The sequence below is a fragment of the Medicago sativa genome, chromosome 1 (assembly GCF_051527215.1).
Source record: "Medicago sativa cultivar Bolivia chromosome 1, Bolivia_mono, whole genome shotgun sequence".
NCBI lineage: Eukaryota > Viridiplantae > Streptophyta > Magnoliopsida > Fabales > Fabaceae > Medicago > Medicago sativa.
This window is the reverse complement of record NC_140749.1, coordinates 27240337-27257923: the sequence shown is the minus strand read 5'-3', so window position 1 is coordinate 27257923 and position 17587 is coordinate 27240337. Positions and strand designations below refer to the sequence as shown.

The window sequence follows — 17587 nt, the reverse complement described above, 5'->3', positions numbered from 1 at the left end:
TTTAATTTCTTTATTTTCTTTTTATTTTTAGTCTTCTAAAAGTTTTTCATCTTTAATTTTGACTCCACTTTTTAAAAAAACTCATATGTAGAATTTATATTTTTGAACAAAATTTTGTGGAATAATTTATAATATTATAAGAATTTCTCCAACAAAAATTAGAATTTTTTAACTTATAATATTATAAGAATTTCTCCAACAAAAATTAGAATTTTTTAACAAGACATGAATGAATATGAATTTTTAACTTTTTGAGTGTTAAAAATTTAAATTTAATTTACGTTTTGTTAAAAAATTCTATTAAATTTAATTCACTTTAAAAATTTAATTTTAAAGTGATTAAAACAAAAAGTTGATATATTTATAAGGACCAAAAACATATTTAACCCTAAAAAAATTAACAAAGCTTGTAAAAAAGATTATTAAATTTGTCAAAAAAAATATTAGCTGTTTTTTTAGAGAAAAAATAATTGTTTTTTTATAAAGAAGAAAAAAATAATCGTTAAAATTGTTTGTTTTTGTTTTTGTTTTTTTTTAAATTGTGAATGATGATGGACCTATTGAAAAGGAAATGGATTGGGTTTTTGAATTTTGAAATTTACTTTTCCCACCCTATCTACTTCTCACGCGGCTTATAAATTTTACAAAAATATCCATGAAATTTCGGATTATAAAATTCGAACACATCCAGATTGTGTTTGAATTTTATAATCTGAAATATGCTTATATATAATCAGCAATCAGAAATATGATATAAATATATGTGACTATGTTTCTATGTATAAATATTTTTCTACTGCGCTAACGCATGTTTATAATTGACTATGTTTCTATGTATAAATAAATATATGTGTCGGTCATACAAAAATATAATATGTTTTGCTGTTGAGATAATTTATCTATATATTTGAATGTTTCTTTTGTATAATTTTATTTTTTTTTTTTTGGTCAGGAAAAGTAATTATTTTGTCATTATTTTGACAAAATAATTACTTTTCCTGACAAAAAAAAAATGTTTCTTTTGTATAATTTGAATAAAGTTTATTAACTATCTAGGTATTACACAAATTATATAAATAAAATTAAGTGTAAAGTGGGTTATAGACAAATATACACCCTTAAAATATGTAGTAGCCGCAAAAATGAAGATATATTTAGTGTAGAAATATTAATTTTACTTTGACATTATTCTATATTGTGCGTCATAATACTTTGAACTTACATATATCCATTCCATATTGCTGGGCAATTTTACACCATTATCTGCTACGTTTTCATGTTCTTTGTACATTCTATTGGTATTTTAAACTTTGTGTCTCTTTTTGAAGGAACTTACAATTTCCTTCTTATTGTGTCTCTTTTATAAAGCTTGGTTATACTCTTTTATTTCCTTCTTTGATTCAAGAAGCTTACAATTTCTCAATGCGTAAATCAAAATTGTTTAGTACATCCAAGCAAGAGAAACAAAGAAGAATGATATGACAATCACGTAATTCAAATGATTTATGCACTAAGAATAAGTTAAAAATTGCATAATTGATGCACTTCATTAGTTTTCTTTTTGTTGCTAATATGCATTTGATTGGTTAAAAATGACATAATTGATGTTCTTCATTAACAAAAAAAGCTACGTTATTGGCAGGGTTGTCTCTATGAAACTGGAGGCTCGGCTCTCATAGTAAAAATAGGTCCCTAATAAAAAAAGCACAATTTTTTTAAAAGATTAATCTTCTATTTAAACTGAAAATAACACTCGTATAATTATTATTAGCCACTGAAATCAAAATTAGCAATTACTTTTACTAAATACATGTTTTTTAACTTAGAAATAGAAACATGGAACATGATTTTTTTACTTAGAAATTGAAACATGAAACATGTTTATTTTTCTTTTTTGAGTGGGGGTGGGGATATTGAGTAATAATTTTTTTCTTGAGGCCCATCACTTTGGGAGGCCCAGCTCGATTGAGCTCTTTGCACTCCCCAAGAAACGGCCATGATATCGGTACTCAATTAATGCATTCTAATTTCCATTGTAAGAATTTTTCTTTTTAAATCACATCCTTTGAAATCAAAATATTAGACATATTCAACATAAGAATGGAGTGAATCAATGAAAGAAGAAGGAGAATAAAATTAATTGTAAAAATATAATAAGAATAAAGTCTAAATATAATTATCAAACCTCTCTTGACGAATCCTGCACCCCAAGCATAGCCACCATGTCTTATTTTCATTCTCTTTTTATTACTCCATTACTCACTCTCTCTTCTTCCTCTCTATCACTCTTTTGGAGTCGATGATAAATTATCTTTCTTTTCACATTGAACATATGATAATAGAAAAATAAATGAGACTATAACGCATATAATAAGCATCAATAATATATGTACCCTTAATTAATAACTATCATAGACACATCAATAATATATTGACTTCTATAACTTAAATTATTATTGTACATTCTCCATATTTGCCCCAGTTATGCTTCAATGCGTCTTGAACAAAAAATGGTGACACCTAGAGTCTTCATGATCTTCATTTTTTTTTTATCTATGTCTACTGAAGTTGTGAACAAAATAGTTAAAACATGGTGTTGTTTTTGGATTTCCAAACTGTTAAATTTGAATTTCCAAATTCTATCATATACCGAAGTTGTTACTAGGGTGAGTCGCGACCAGGTCGCTCTCTTTAAGACGTTTCGTGGCACTACCCAAAGTTGTGCAAGGTAGACTATCAACCACGCCGCCTCCAGGATAAAACAAGCCCAGTTACAACTGTTCGATTAACTACTGCACTGTAGAAAAATCGTTCGAGAATTACACCCTCAAAATATGGCTCAATCGTTTGATCGAAGCCACTCGATACGGTACGTAACCGCTCTATTCGAAACCGTTCAAATTAATATGGTATTATTACCATTCTATTATGGTGCTGAGACCACTCAAATATGGTGTTTCCACCATTCTAATTTCTCCAAAACATGGATATGGCACTACGACCACTCAAATATGGTGATACCACCATTTCTCCTTAAAATTATTAAAATAATATATATACTGTTAAGATCATTCTTTAATATGATCTTAATAGTACTCTATATTCCGAAGAATCATATATTATCGAAGGGACTATGAACTTAAGACCAAGGGACTATGATCTTAAGAACACTCTTAATACCGAAGGGACAGAAAGGAGTAGAAGCAGAAGAAACTTGTTAAAAACAAGTCGGAGGGAGAAGAGAGGAAAAAACACAGGAAGCATCGACTGTGAATTTTCAGTGTAAAGAATCAAATGGGGCGAGCTCTCCTTTTATAGGGAGAGTTTGTAACAAAAAACGAGTGACTTGGGGATTAAGTCTGCTTAATCCTTAAGCAAACGCGTTTTGTTTCTTAATTGGATATATCCGAAAATTTCTGGATATGCTTTTGGATCGGGTCGGATCGTAACAAATTTATTTGTTACGCGTAGCGCTTACGGATAATGATTAAATTAATTAATTAATTAATTTAACATTTTCAAGTGAAAAAAATATATATATCAATTTTTTTTTAAGCGTTCACCCGTTCACAAAATTGGGTACCCCAAGGGCACACCCTTGGAGGTCATTTTTCCCATATATAAACACTTACTAGTTGGGGTGACCCTTCAATGTGGGACATTTTTAAGTCACACCTACACATTAGTTTTTTCATAGTGTTTTTCTTTCCAATTTTCTTCACTAGAATTAGCTAGTGTTCCAACAATCCCCCACTTGACTTCAAAATGGTTTCGAGAAATAACGTAAAACGTTTCCATAAGATTTGCTAATATACAAAGGTGTCGCCAACAACTTGAACCTTAGCATAGTGGAAGGTATTCTGATTTAACAAGAGTTGCTTACATCATTGAACTCTATCTCAGACATAGAATCCACACACAAACCTTTTCATAGGTGTATTCTAAAAGCCCGTGCGTTTTAAGGCCCTGCACGTGTATCCCGGTTTTAACGAATGCTCTAGGAATTCTGCCTCGAAATTCCATAGGACTGGCCTAAGTTCCACATTCGTATAGGTGAGTCTATCAAGGGTACTCCTGTAGCTGTGAACCCCACTCAACATAGAGTATAGATCTCATTAAGAGTTACTATTACCTCATCCTTCTTTCGCTGCAGGATCATGCTTTCTATATTCTTTCTCTCATAGCATGTTCTACCACTTCATGACTTGTTTTTACCCATTGAACCTATTTCTTGGGATCTCCAGTCATTTAGGTCGGGTTACCATCACTTGTGGGCTATAGGCATTAGTCCCATCCTACTGGATGTAATTTCTTGGACTTTCTCTCTATTAAGTCCTTTCGTCAAAGGATCAGCTAAGTTTTCATTCGTACGTACAAAATCAACTCTAACCGCTCCATTTAGAGATACACTCTCTAATCGTGCTATGTTTTCGCCTTATCTGTCGTCTCTTACCATTGTAATAACGATTCTTAATCTTTGCAATAGCCGCGGTACTATCACAATGAATTAACACAACAGGTAACGGTTTTTCCCATAGAGGGATCTCAGCTAACAAGGATCTTAGCCAACTTGCTTCTTCACTAGTTTTATCTAGTGTTCTCATCTCAGATTCATTCCATAGTGGACTGAGTCAATATCATTTGTTTTAACAAACAACTCCTCTAGTGATGCTCAATGTGCAAACACTAGTCGCTAAATATTCATCTGAAAGATGTTCAATTTATATCTTGTATCATTTAAGTACAATATGTTACTCCTAGTGAAGTAATCTTAGAGTCATAGTCTTCTTAAAACACCTCATGACTCTTTCTATTGCATGGTAATGCTTCCCACCCGTCTACTAGTAAACTTGCACAAGAGTTTCACGACATTGACAATGTCGGATCTAATACATTCAGTGGCATACCTAAGTGCTGCCAATGATGCTCGTATATTCTGTTTTTCTAATTCTATCTCAAGTGTTCTTACACTTGGATCATAATATGTGATTGCAAGTTTACGGTGAAATAATTACATTTCTTTAAGATCTTCTCAACTTTGTGAGATTATCAAAAAAGTTATCTTTTCTGATCTAGTAATCTTGAAACCAAGAATTACTTCAATTTTTTTTTTGTTTAGGTCTTTCTTATCAATGTTGTTGATAAACAATGATTTCACATAATTCATAACATGAATCTTTAAATCAAATATGAGCAAGTCGTCTTCATAGAGACATATGATCGTGCAAATATTATTTGTCACTTTCATTCACTTTATACTCATTCGATAACATTAGAATGTCAAATTTTTCATGCCATTCCTCAGGAGTTTATTTTAGACCATTCAAATAATTATCTAACTTACAGACCTTGTTTTCTTGTCCATGAATTGCAAAATTTTTCAGGTTGTTCCATATAGACTTGTTCTTCTAGTTCACCATAAAAAGGCAACTTTCACATCCATTTGGAGTACTATCGAGTTATAAATGGCGGCTAAAGGGACTAGTACTCTTATGGATATGATTTTCGTGACTGGTGAATGAATGTCGAAGAAGTCTATATTTTTCTCTTTGTCTAAAACCTTTGACTACAAGGAAAGCCTTGTATTCATCAACCGTACCATCAGGTTTTAGTTCCTTTTTTTTTCAAAAATCCAAATACAACCGATTGGTTTTGCAACTATGAGACAAGTCAACTAAGTTTCATGTTTTGTTAGACTCTAGAAAATCCATTTCATCGTTTATTGTTTCTTGCCATAATTCAGCATCCATTAAGGATATAGCTTTTTAAGGCTTAATGGATCTTCTTCCATTGTATAAACCAAGTTCATACTCTTTAGCAATTTTAGCTTTCTTACCTCCTTGAGGTTCTATAACATCTCGTACGATGTTTTCATAACTGTTTCATAACTATTTCTGATAACATGAATGTGATCAGATTTAGTGCCCCCACTAGTTCTTAATTTTTAAAAAGGGAAATTTAATTTGCCCCCACTAATGTCGTGCTCCCATTAGAGCCCCCACTAGTGCCCCCACTATTCTTTAGTTAAAGGGGTATATATTTACATAGAATTCGACATCTTTTAAATTCTATGATCACTTTAACATTTAGGTCATAAAACCTATATGTTTCGTTATTTATCGCATACCCGATGAATACATATTCATAGGCTCTACTAGTGAGTTCAACTCTCTTGGGGTCCAGGATCTAAATATAGTCCAGACAATCCCAAGTTCAAAAAATAAGACAAGTTGGATTGTCTTTTCTTCAAAAATTTCTTAATTAGAATTTTTGTTCTTAGACTCGGGTACTCTATAAATTTCAATTTTCGTTATAAAAATTGAACATTCAAGCTCATCAATTTTATTTTCCAAAATTCACAGTCATCAATAAATATGATAAAAATATCATTTTATCATTTCTAATTTATGTGTCTTCAAATTAACACATATCATAATTTATTATGTTTAGAGATTCAATTCTCTAAATACTGATTTATATGAACTTTTGGTTCATATATCTTGACTGCAATAAATAAAATTGTCTAATTATATAACGTTGGAATTAAGTCCAAGTTATTCAAAAATTAAACTTGTTCATGATCAATTTTGATATCTCATATATTAAAATCACACAACTATTAACATAGAAGGAGAATTTAATTTTTAACATACCATCAAAGTGCAATCTTTTTCCACAAGAGTGCATGGTACACAAGTCTCTCTTTAAGTCTGAGTCAACTCAGTCTTATTCAATAGAAATCTGAAATTCTGATTCTTTCTAATATTTAGAGTAACTAACTTCCGAATTTTAGCACTCCTTTGAACTAAAATCATGTTAGTTCCTTCAACCAATTAACCAAGGACACAAATTTAAGAATATTAAATCTTCGCATTTTTTTTCAATTGGTTATTCCAGGATGGTATAGAACAATTTCACCAAAGTAATAACCGAATCCAAGCAATTCCATCATTAGTTCATTGTTTTCTTTTTTTCGGTCCAAAACAGTTTCTGTAACAATCTAAGAAAATTATGCCATATCCATTAATGATAGTCTCACTCAAGTAATGTTCGGATCTTTATTCACAGTATAGTTTGACAACATATATGTGAATATATTTAGTGTTGTTGTTTAAAAACTACAACCACTTCGTGGTATCAATGTTTAACAAAACACTTTTAGAGTTCACCATAACAAAATAACAACCTTGCATTATTTTATTTTCCGCTCCAAACAATTTTTTTATGTTTTGTAACAAACTAAACTTGTTTGGTTCTGTAACAAAAAATTTGTTTTGTAACAAATTATTGTTTTCATCAAATAAATTTTTAGTAACTAATAATTTGTTTTGTAACAAATTATTGTTTTCATCAAATAAATATTTAGTGTTGTTGATTGAAACAACAATCACTTCATCGTTTCATTCGAAAGATGTAAATCTATAGCTTGATTTATCCTTAAAGTATTTAGGGACAACTTAACCTCAATATGTAACTTCTTCGGTAGACATAGCAGATCGAAACGTCTTAAAATTGTTGTTTTTGGATTTCCAAACTGTTAAATTTGAATTTCCAAATTCTATCATATACCGAAGTTGTTACTAGGGTGAGTCGTGACCAGGTCGCTCTCTTTAAGACGTTTCGTGGCACTACCCAAAGTTGTGCAAGGTAGACTATCAACCACGCCGCCTCCAGGATAAAACAAGCCCAGCTACAACTGTTCGATTAACTACTGCACTGTAGAAAAATCGTTCGAGAATTACACCCTCAAAATATGGCTCAATCGTTTGATCGAAGCCACTCGATACGGTACGTAACCGCTCTATTCGAAACCGTTCAAATTAATATGGTATTATTACCATTCTATTATGGTGCTGAGACCACTCAAATATGGTGTTTCCACCATTCTAATTTCTCCAAAACATGGATATGGCACTACGACCACTCAAATATGGTGATACCACCATTTCTCCTTAAAATTATTAAAATAATATATATACTGTTAAGATCATTCTTTAATATGGTCTTAATAGTACTCTATATTCCGAAGAATCATATATTATCGAAGGGACTATGAACTTAAGACCAAGGGACTATGATCTTAAGAACACTCTTAATACCGAAGGGACAGAAAGGAGTAGAAGCAGAAGAAACTTGTTAAAAACAAGTCGGAGGGAGAAGAGAGGAAAAAACACAGGAAGCATCGACTGTGAATTTTCGGTGTAAAGAATCAAATGGGGCGAGCTCTCCTTTTATAGGGAGAGTTTGTAACAAAAAACGAGTGACTTGGGGATTAAGTCTGCTTAATCCTTAAGCAAACGCGTTTTGTTTCCTAATTGGATATATCCGAAAATTTCTGGATATGCTTTTGGATCGGGTCGGATCGTAACAAATTTATTTGTTACGCGTAGCGCTTACGGATAATGATTAAATTAATTAATTAATTAATTTAACATTTTCAAGTGACAAAAATATATATATCAATTTTTTTTTAAGCGTTCACCCGTTCACAAAATTGGGTACCCCAAGGGCACACCCTTGGAGGTCATTTTTCCCATATATAAACACTTACTAGTTGGGGTGACCCTTCAATGTGGGACATTTTTAAGTCACACCTACACACTAGTTTTTTCATAGTGTTTTTCTTTCCAATTTTCTTCACTAGAATTAACTAGTGTTCCAACACATGGTAATTGCAATCAAACACAATGACATCTGAATAAAAGGGAAAAAATTGAATTAAGGAAAAACGCAAGAAAATAGTTACATCCAACGATACACATTATAAGGACTTGACACACACACCCTCTTAAGAACATTTATAGAAAGAATTGGACTAAAAGGTTTTCTAAGTACCGGCATTATGTGTCTCAATTTATGAGAAATACTTAGATAACTACTTCCTAATTTGTCTTTTAATATAGATATCAAGTGACTATGACGAAGTTGAATATTTAAGCAATTTTTTTTGACTAATCTTGGGTTTTTTTTCAGCAGTTTCATGACAAATATTTCATAAGTTCAATTCTATAAAAAGAAACTGGAGTGTAAATGGGAAGAGCAAAGTGAATAAACTAACATAATTTTTTTACGAAATAAAGTAACACAATTAACCTTTATTAGGGGAGGTTCTCTAGTGTGCCTTTCAATCAACTCCATTGCGATACGATTATGTTCAACCATCATGAACCACCATTCTTCTTTCTTATTCTTTTTTGTTGAAGCAAGTATGATCTATCTACACCAACAAAAACACCGTCATTAAAAAATATAAATAAACAAAAAAGACTTTGTTAGTGTAAATACCATTCTTCTCTAATCATCTATTGTTTCTATTTTTTTTTTTGAAAGGATCTACTATTTCTACATGTTATTCATAAGAATCTTGTTTCAACATGTTATTGCAAAATAGTCCCTGAATGTAGACTTTGTTAGTCAATTTAGTCTCTGAATGCAGACTCCGTTAGTCAATTTAATCCTTAAATGTAGACTCTGTTAGTTACTTTAGTCCCTGAAATTGACTAACAGAGTCTACATTCAGGGACTGTTTTGCAATTTCTCTGCATTCAGGGACTAAAATGACTACTCATTTCCCATTCAGGGACTAAAGTGACTAATTCCCCTTTTTTTTTAAGAAGTAACAGCTCATAATTTTTTTTTTTTGCATGTGAGTGTAATTAAATGGAAAGTAAGGGGTAAATATGGAACAAAAATAGTCTACACCAAAAGAAAAGTATTGCCTTTATTAATGAGAAATGATATTTTAACAACCACTTTTTGACAACTTTTGGACAACTTTCTCTCACATACTCACATGATGTTGTTATCCTTTCTCTTCCTTTTTCTCTCTCCATTGTTTTTGGCCAATAAGAAATGAGCAAAACAAGGTTGTCAACAAAGTTGTCATCAAATGGATGTCAAAATATCATTACTCTTTATTAATAGGTATAGATTTTTTATTCAATAACTGAATTTTTTGAACCATTAATATTTAAACAATGATCCATTTTTATTGTTTGAGCATGACCTTCAATTTATTGGGTCGGCCCTACATTATTGACCTGTTTTATCTAAAAATTGGCAGTTATTTTTCTTTTTTAGATAGACGATATGACAAAGTCATCATAAATAATTTACACACACAAAGTAGAGGTACCATGATTCGAACCCTAATCATGACGTCCTGCCTAACAATTACGACATTTTTGTCCGTTGAACTAGGACTTATGATACAATTGGCACTTATATTATTAAATTAGAATACACTATAACAAGAATAGATGTACTCCCTCCGATCATATTTATAAGCAAAACACAACTTTTTAGGTTCATTGAATAACTAATGTATTTGGTATATAAATGTGGCTAGATAGATTAATTATTTCATGAATCTAAAAAAAAAAAATTTTACTTATAAATATGACCGGATGGAATATGTTTAAATTAATAAATGGGACCTAGATTCTTTGCCATTAATTAAGCTGTCAGAGTTGACCGAGTCACCCGATTGAAAGGTAGTATAAACCTGTCATAATTATTTTGCGAATGAAGGAAAACATTTCATAATTTTGTTTATTTGTTATTTTTATATATAGCAAATGTTAACTTGTGCCCTCAAGGGCACATGTTAAGAAACTTATTATAGAATTATACGTATCAAACTAGTAATAACGCCCGTGCAACGCACGGGATACTTCAAGTTATAAGTTATATATGTATATAAGATTTGCAACTATTTTCAACTTGTTAAGGTCTCATCATGCATGTTATTCTTGTAGTTACTAATTAAATCTTAACAAAACTTATCGTTGAGATTCAAATTCTTAAATATTGCTATATAAAGTACATCCTAACTAATGTATTTAGCAAATCCTATTATAAAGTGATGTTATTTAAAAAGTATTTAGAACTAATAAAAAAGTGTTAAAAACCTTTTTTTTTTTTTAAAGAAAAGTGTTAGAAAACTAAAATGCAAAACTGAACAAAACACAATAACAATGAGGATTAATTCTAAAAACCCGACTGCAGCTTTGAAATTTGATTGTCTACAAAGTTAACATTACAACAATAACATAGAAGCCCAAAACAAACTTATGGGACTTAGATGGATCAATCATACCACAAACAAAATGCCCAATATAACTGGGTCTTACAAAGATTCGAAATACTTAATAATAATAATAAACTAAAAGTCATCCATGTTTCCCTATTTGGTGGGATGCCACACTCGACTCTAACAAAAGATCCTCCATATGTGGGAGTGGTACGGATTAAGAAAACAATACTTGAAATAAAGACTGATACGATAAAAGGAAAAACATAATGATTGAGCTGCAAGCCATTATCACAAACTTAGAAGACATCAACTTCCTAGCTAGATCTTCTCAATTTTGATACTCCGCTTCAACAGTTTGATAGGAAGGTTCAGATCTTCATCTGCTTCAGCAGTGGGTGAAACCCTTTTACCTCCCTTGTTTTCAATCACCACATCAGAAGTACCACCAATGCCCAATCTGGTAACAGCCTCATCTAGTTCAACAACAGCAGATGAAAACTTGGGCAGCAGATCCTGTAAATATACATTGTGTTTGTTAAAGTCCAGCCATTAATTAATTTTGAATGTTATGTTTGTTTGACAGAATGAGAGATAAGTAAGGTACATCTGATAGTGTTTATAAGTACCTGGCTCACAGCAAGGCTGGCAGAATCGATCACAAGTTCCTTCCCTTTGGAAGAAGATGCAGTCAAAGTCTCAAGTCCCTTAAATTAATGTGTGATTAAAAACATTAGACATTAAGTTACAGGTTGGATTTTGTTGTTAAATTACATTATAGTTGAATTATAGAGTAAACAATTAACTTATACCTCAGACAGCACAAGAGCTGAAGCACCAGCCTGAGAATCACCACTATCTCCTGCCAATCCACTCAAAGAACCAGCCTGAGACAGCACAAGAGCTGAAGCACCAGCCTGAGAATCATCACTATCTCCTGCCAATCCACTCAAAGAACCCCACTCCTATCAAATTGAAATTGTAAAACTAACATTAATTAAATACCATTTCATACATTAATTAAAAAAATAAGTTGAAATGAATACTTATGATTATAGAAAAGCAAAAGAAATATTTACATTCCTATAGAAGATTGCCTCCTCCTTCGCCCACTTGGTCTTAAATTGATTTATGATAACTCCATCGGTGCATATCTTACGCACGCGAAAGGACTGTTCAAACCTAGGACTTGTATCCGCTTTGCATTCAACCTTAAACAGGTAAGTGGACTTGACCAAAGCAGAAATCTCGGCTGGAAGAACTCCAGGAGCAGCATTCTGTGTTAAGAATGAAGAATTTGAACATATTATGCACATAAGTCTAAAGCATTCTTAAATTCTCAACAGTTAACATGCAAAAATTACAGATTAATAGGGAATCTTAGAATATATTTTGAAATGTTAACATAGACTATTAAATAAGGAAGTACCCATCTGCTTCGAGAGCAATCACATTAAGCTTTGTAGTCTTTCCATGACGATCGTATTCACGTTCAGAGCCAACTCCAGTAAGCATTCCAACCACATCTAATGAAATTTATAAATATTAAGCAAGCATTCAAGAAGGAAAAAAATGATATAAAGTTAAGAAGTGGCTCATGAAAGACTAACCAACTAAGACTTCATCATCACAAGTGCCTCCACATATTTCAGATATGGGAACAAACTTAAAGGGAGAGCCAGTTACAATGGCAGAAGACAGAGGCATAACTTTAGAAGAAATCTGGAAGTTAAGCTTCAATGGATGTGTTGTGGTTTTGTAGCTACCATTATTAGTGGCAACAGTCAAGTTCTCAAAAAGCATATACTCTGCCTTCAGCAATTTGGCTCTGGAACTTGTAAAGTAGAGTCCTCTTAATGGAGGCGTGAATCCGACCTCCCTGAAAATAGGACATCAAAATCAGTGCTTAAAAGTTGAAAGCTTTAAACTTATGTTAATATAAGTTGTATCATTAGACAATCAGCACAAAATTTAAAACAGAGTTTAAGTACTGATTTTTTAATGTAAAATCGAAGTTATAAAATCAGTACAGACTTAAAATCAAAGTTAAAAACTAAAAAACTGTTTTTGACAATAACTGTTAGCCAGTAAATATACAATAAAACCACATAAAAGGTAAAAGCTTTAAACTTATTACTTAAAACTACAATATCAATACAAAATCAGTACTTAATTAAATACACAGTTGTAAAAAATTGTTGTGATGATAACTATTAAGCACTAAAACTACTATAAAACTTCTTACAGAAAATAAGTAACATTATTAGCTAAATAAGAACAATAAAACAAAAAAAAATTGAAAGTAATTTTAACCTCAGCATCCATAAGAACCAATTCAACAGAGAAAGGCAATGCATTTTTGTTTAAATCGTTGACCAACCACAGCCTAAGGATTCTGGCCTTAAGATTCCAACATGTTTCAGAAGTGTTAATTTCAGAAATTGAGTGAAAACTCTTGGCCATTTCAACTTTGAAAACAAAAGCTTTTGAAAGAAAAAAGAGGGAGAGTTTCAGAATACAATGTTGGGATTGTGGTGTGAGTAAACTTTCAATATTTCCCCCAATTTATAGAACCCCGAGTCTACCACATCATCTATTAAAAACCATAAAAAAATTACACACAAAATAAAAATTTAAACTTACATTGTTATCAAGGCAGAAGGAATCTCTCCACAGCTGCCCTAATTTTCTGATAATGGGTAGATTTTAGAGTCAACTTTGTGGAAAAATATTGAATTAGTGGAATCTGATTGAGAAAGGAAATGGGTTGGTTTTTGTGAATTGGGGATATGTGTATTTAGGTTTAAAATATGAGGAAATTAGGGTTAGATAATGACATAAGGTATAAAGTTTTACTGTGAAACCTTGTTTAGATAAGATTCTTGTGCTACTATTAGGGGTGTTCATTGTTCTAAACTGCATTGGAACTGAACCACATTAATGGATACAATTCAGTTTTTAAAACCACTTTAAAAAAAACTGGTTAATTTTTCAAACCAGTTCTAGTTCGGTTTAGAACCGGTTCAGAACCGGTTTACAGTTTTGAACCGGTTTATTTATTTTGAACCGGTTTCGAACCGGTTTATAGTTTTAAACCGGTTTACTTATTTTTAACCGGTTTTGAACCAGATTTTTTTTGAACTAGTTTTCAAACTGGATTTTAGTTTTAAACTGGTTTACTTATTTTTAACCGGTTTTGAACCAGATTTTTTTTGAACTGGATTTTAGTCATTGTTTTTTTTTAAAAAACCCATTTTTTTAGTGACACTAGTAAAAATATTGGTTTTCAGTTATTATAATTTATTTGTGATTGTGACTTATTTTGTTCAAAAACAGATTATACGCAAAAGCTAGAAACATTATGACTTATTTGTTCAAAAACAGATTATACGCAAATGGTTCACAAATTATGTTTCAATTTTCAATTTTCAACTAAATGGTTCTCTGTTATTATTTTGAACTTTTTTTGTCCTGCACGAAGCATTTCTCCAGAAGCATTTTAGATTACCAACATAGAACATAGTCAATGGTAAAGATTCATTCATACAAACAGACAAAAGATCACAAAAAACTGAAAGGAAACTATAAGAAGAGCAAAAGCTTGCCACTTGAACAACTTAACTCCAAAGGAACATCCCAGACACTTAAAAAATAAATCTCCATAACACTGTAACAGATACTCTACTAATAGTAAAATAGAACAATATCCCCTCCTACATAAATGTCAAATTAAAATTGCTGAATCCTGCCAATAACAAAAATCCTATGTGGATAACAAAAATCCAAACTTGCGAATCGCCAAAGTATTGGCGTTGTGAATCGCCAAAGTTGAAAAATCCCGCTTCAAAGGTTCCAGCTGCAGAGACAAGCGTATCACTGTATTGCATAAACTGATTTGGAGCAATAGTAGTAAAAGTGTCCTGTTTACAGAAAGTGGGCATGGAACAAAAGAAGAAAGTAGACAACATTAGCATTAGCAGCTTATTATGGTTCAAAACATTCTAAGTCAGACAAATGACCAGATTCAATTTGATCAACTAACTATAGTCAGAGCCAGAATATAGAAACATGTTGTTCAAGCTCTGAACTCTGTTTTTGACATGATGGCATTATTGCTAACTTCAATTCAATTTTGCATTCTCTCTCCAATTCTCTAATTTAGTGATTCTACAAACATGTTGACTGGACCAAGCACATGGGATATGAAATTATGAAATTGTAACGTAACAGACAAATTAAATTCGAAACCGTCCTCCTCCAATATTTGTTATAGCACATAATCCCCATCACGAAATAGGTATTAATAACTTAATAATAAAACATGATTGAGGGATCCTAATGATCTTGTCATCAGCTATGGTTGTCTCTAAATCACAGACACAAAATGAACTAAGAAACTACGTCCTGTTTCCGTATGGTCAGTCACTTGGTCTTAAGACGTCAAACCTCAGGAAACATTAATTCTTGTGCTAACTATACAATATCTACTCAATCTAATCAAACGTTTCCTTTTGTACATGAACAAACCAACACTAATAACTGCACTAATCTCTGCATGTTACAGAACTGCACTAATCTCTGCATGTTACAGAACTGAACAAAAATACTTTAGAACAAATGAAAAGGCCAAACTTCATGTGTTAAGTAAATAAACTATGATTACGCTTGGTAAAATTGAGCATGACATAAAACAAAAGGGCAATGCATTTTTATTATTTTGAAAAAGGTGGAACCAAAGAGAAAAGAAAAGAACAAACTGTGAGCTGTCCTATTGCAAACATTGATTCATCTTATGTAAACCACAAACATGATTCACCAACTAATGATACTCAAAAACTTTACAAAGCCAACATTGCTAATCTTAAGGATGCTGCAACACCATCTTAAAATTCACTTTGCAAACATGATTCATCTTATGTAAACCACAAACATGATTCACCAACTAATGATACTCAAAAACTTTACAAAGCCAACATTGCTAATCTTAAGGATGCTGCAACACCATCTTAAAATTCACTTTACAAACATGATTCATCTTATGTAAACCACAAACATGATTCACCAACTAATGATACTCAAACTTTACAAAAACAAATAGGAGACTAGACATTTGACACCGCGTAGATTTTGAGGAAAGCGTAATTTGGTTCTAAACAAATAGGTGAAACCGCCCCTTGTTTTGCTCTGCTTGTATTTACATAAGCCCCTCGTTTAGTTCTTAACTCCTACTTTTAAATCACCACTCAACTTTCCCATATATATGAATGAATCAACACTAACCCATCAGCACAAATCACAACAATTACTTACACTTTTACCATATCATATATTAAAAAAATATCAGATTCAACAAAGGTCCAACAATACAATAAAATGAGTGCAGCAACAAGAGCATGGATAGTGGCATCAAGTATAGGAGCAGTGGAGGCATTAAAAGATCAATGTAACATATAATCAATTTGATAAGTAACATATAATCAATTTTTCTCATGTTCTGCTATAATCAATGTAAATTTACAACAACATAATTTTATCAATACAAGAAGAACAAAAATACAACAACCTTTTTGTATGAAACCCAGAAATCGAAATAATACAACAAAGGGTCAAGATCAACACCAGTGTTATCTTTGTGGATTTGAAATCGAAAATTAACATTTCAAAGAGACCCAGAAATCGAAAAGCTATAAGCATAAGCATAACAACTAGAAATTGAAAATTCTATACAAAAAAGAACAAAACCACAGTAGAATGAGCATATCTGTGACGAGAGTACGAAGACGAGGGAGAAGAGTACGAAAATGGGTTCGTCTGAATTTGGGTTAGGGATCGATTTGTGATTTGGGATCGATTTGGGGCTAGGGATCGATTTGTGATTTGGGATCGATTTTGTGAATACGATCGCAAGCTTTTGCCATGGGATCGATTTTGTGAATACGAAATACGATTGCAAACTTTCAAAAGAGGTTGATTTTGTGATATTTAGAAAAACCGGTTCATAAACTTAAACCGGTTCAAAACTGGTTTTAAACTGAACTTAAATTGATATTTAAAAAATGGTTCAGTTCAAAACTTTATTAAGTGGTTCAGATAAAATATGGTTCAGATACAGTTCAGTTAGTAGTTTGGTTCAGTTACCTGGATATTTTGAACACCCCTAGCTACTATTAGCCTGCATCATTGAGAGGGAAATAGACTTTTGAAAAACTTGCATGAAATAAGGGTTGTGGGAAGAAGATGAAAACCTGTTATCGGGGAATCGCTTCCCTGTTGGGTGGGTAATCAGTGTTCCGGTTGACCAATTTTGTTTGTCATTTTGTTTTTGTTTGTGAGTTAAAAGGCCGACGAAATCAAATGGGCCTTATTTGAAGCCCAGCCCAATTAAAATGAATTTGAAGGCAATGAAGCTATTTGAAGCCAGTGACGTTGGTGATTCCATTTTTTTTGTCTTAGAGCTAATTTGAAATTTGAAATCGAAAGCTAAATTAGGATAAAACTTGTACTCTGTAATACTTCTGATTAATAGGTGGCATTGCTTAGAAACCAACACCTGTA

General features: G+C 31.9%; 1 long non-coding RNA gene and 1 pseudogene across 2 annotated transcripts; both read right to left on the bottom strand.

The window, feature by feature from the left end:
- Positions 1 to 10983: 10983 nt before the first annotated feature.
- Positions 10984 to 13609, bottom strand: LOC146953908 (replication protein A 70 kDa DNA-binding subunit C-like; annotated as a pseudogene). The gene is made up of 7 exons (XR_015011359.1): positions 13346 to 13609; positions 12643 to 12911; positions 12462 to 12558; positions 12112 to 12309; positions 11845 to 11997; positions 11662 to 11739; positions 10984 to 11548 (listed from the first exon to the last, which is right to left on the bottom strand). The product of XR_015011359.1 is annotated as a replication protein A 70 kDa DNA-binding subunit C-like (transcript).
- Positions 13610 to 14515: 906 nt separating this feature from the next.
- Positions 14516 to 16977, bottom strand: LOC146953907 (uncharacterized). Its single transcript, XR_015011363.1, has 2 exons — positions 16596 to 16977; positions 14516 to 14952 (listed from the first exon to the last, which is right to left on the bottom strand). It is a non-coding gene; the product is annotated as an uncharacterized LOC146953907 (long non-coding RNA).
- Between the last annotated feature and the right edge of the window lie 610 nt (positions 16978 to 17587).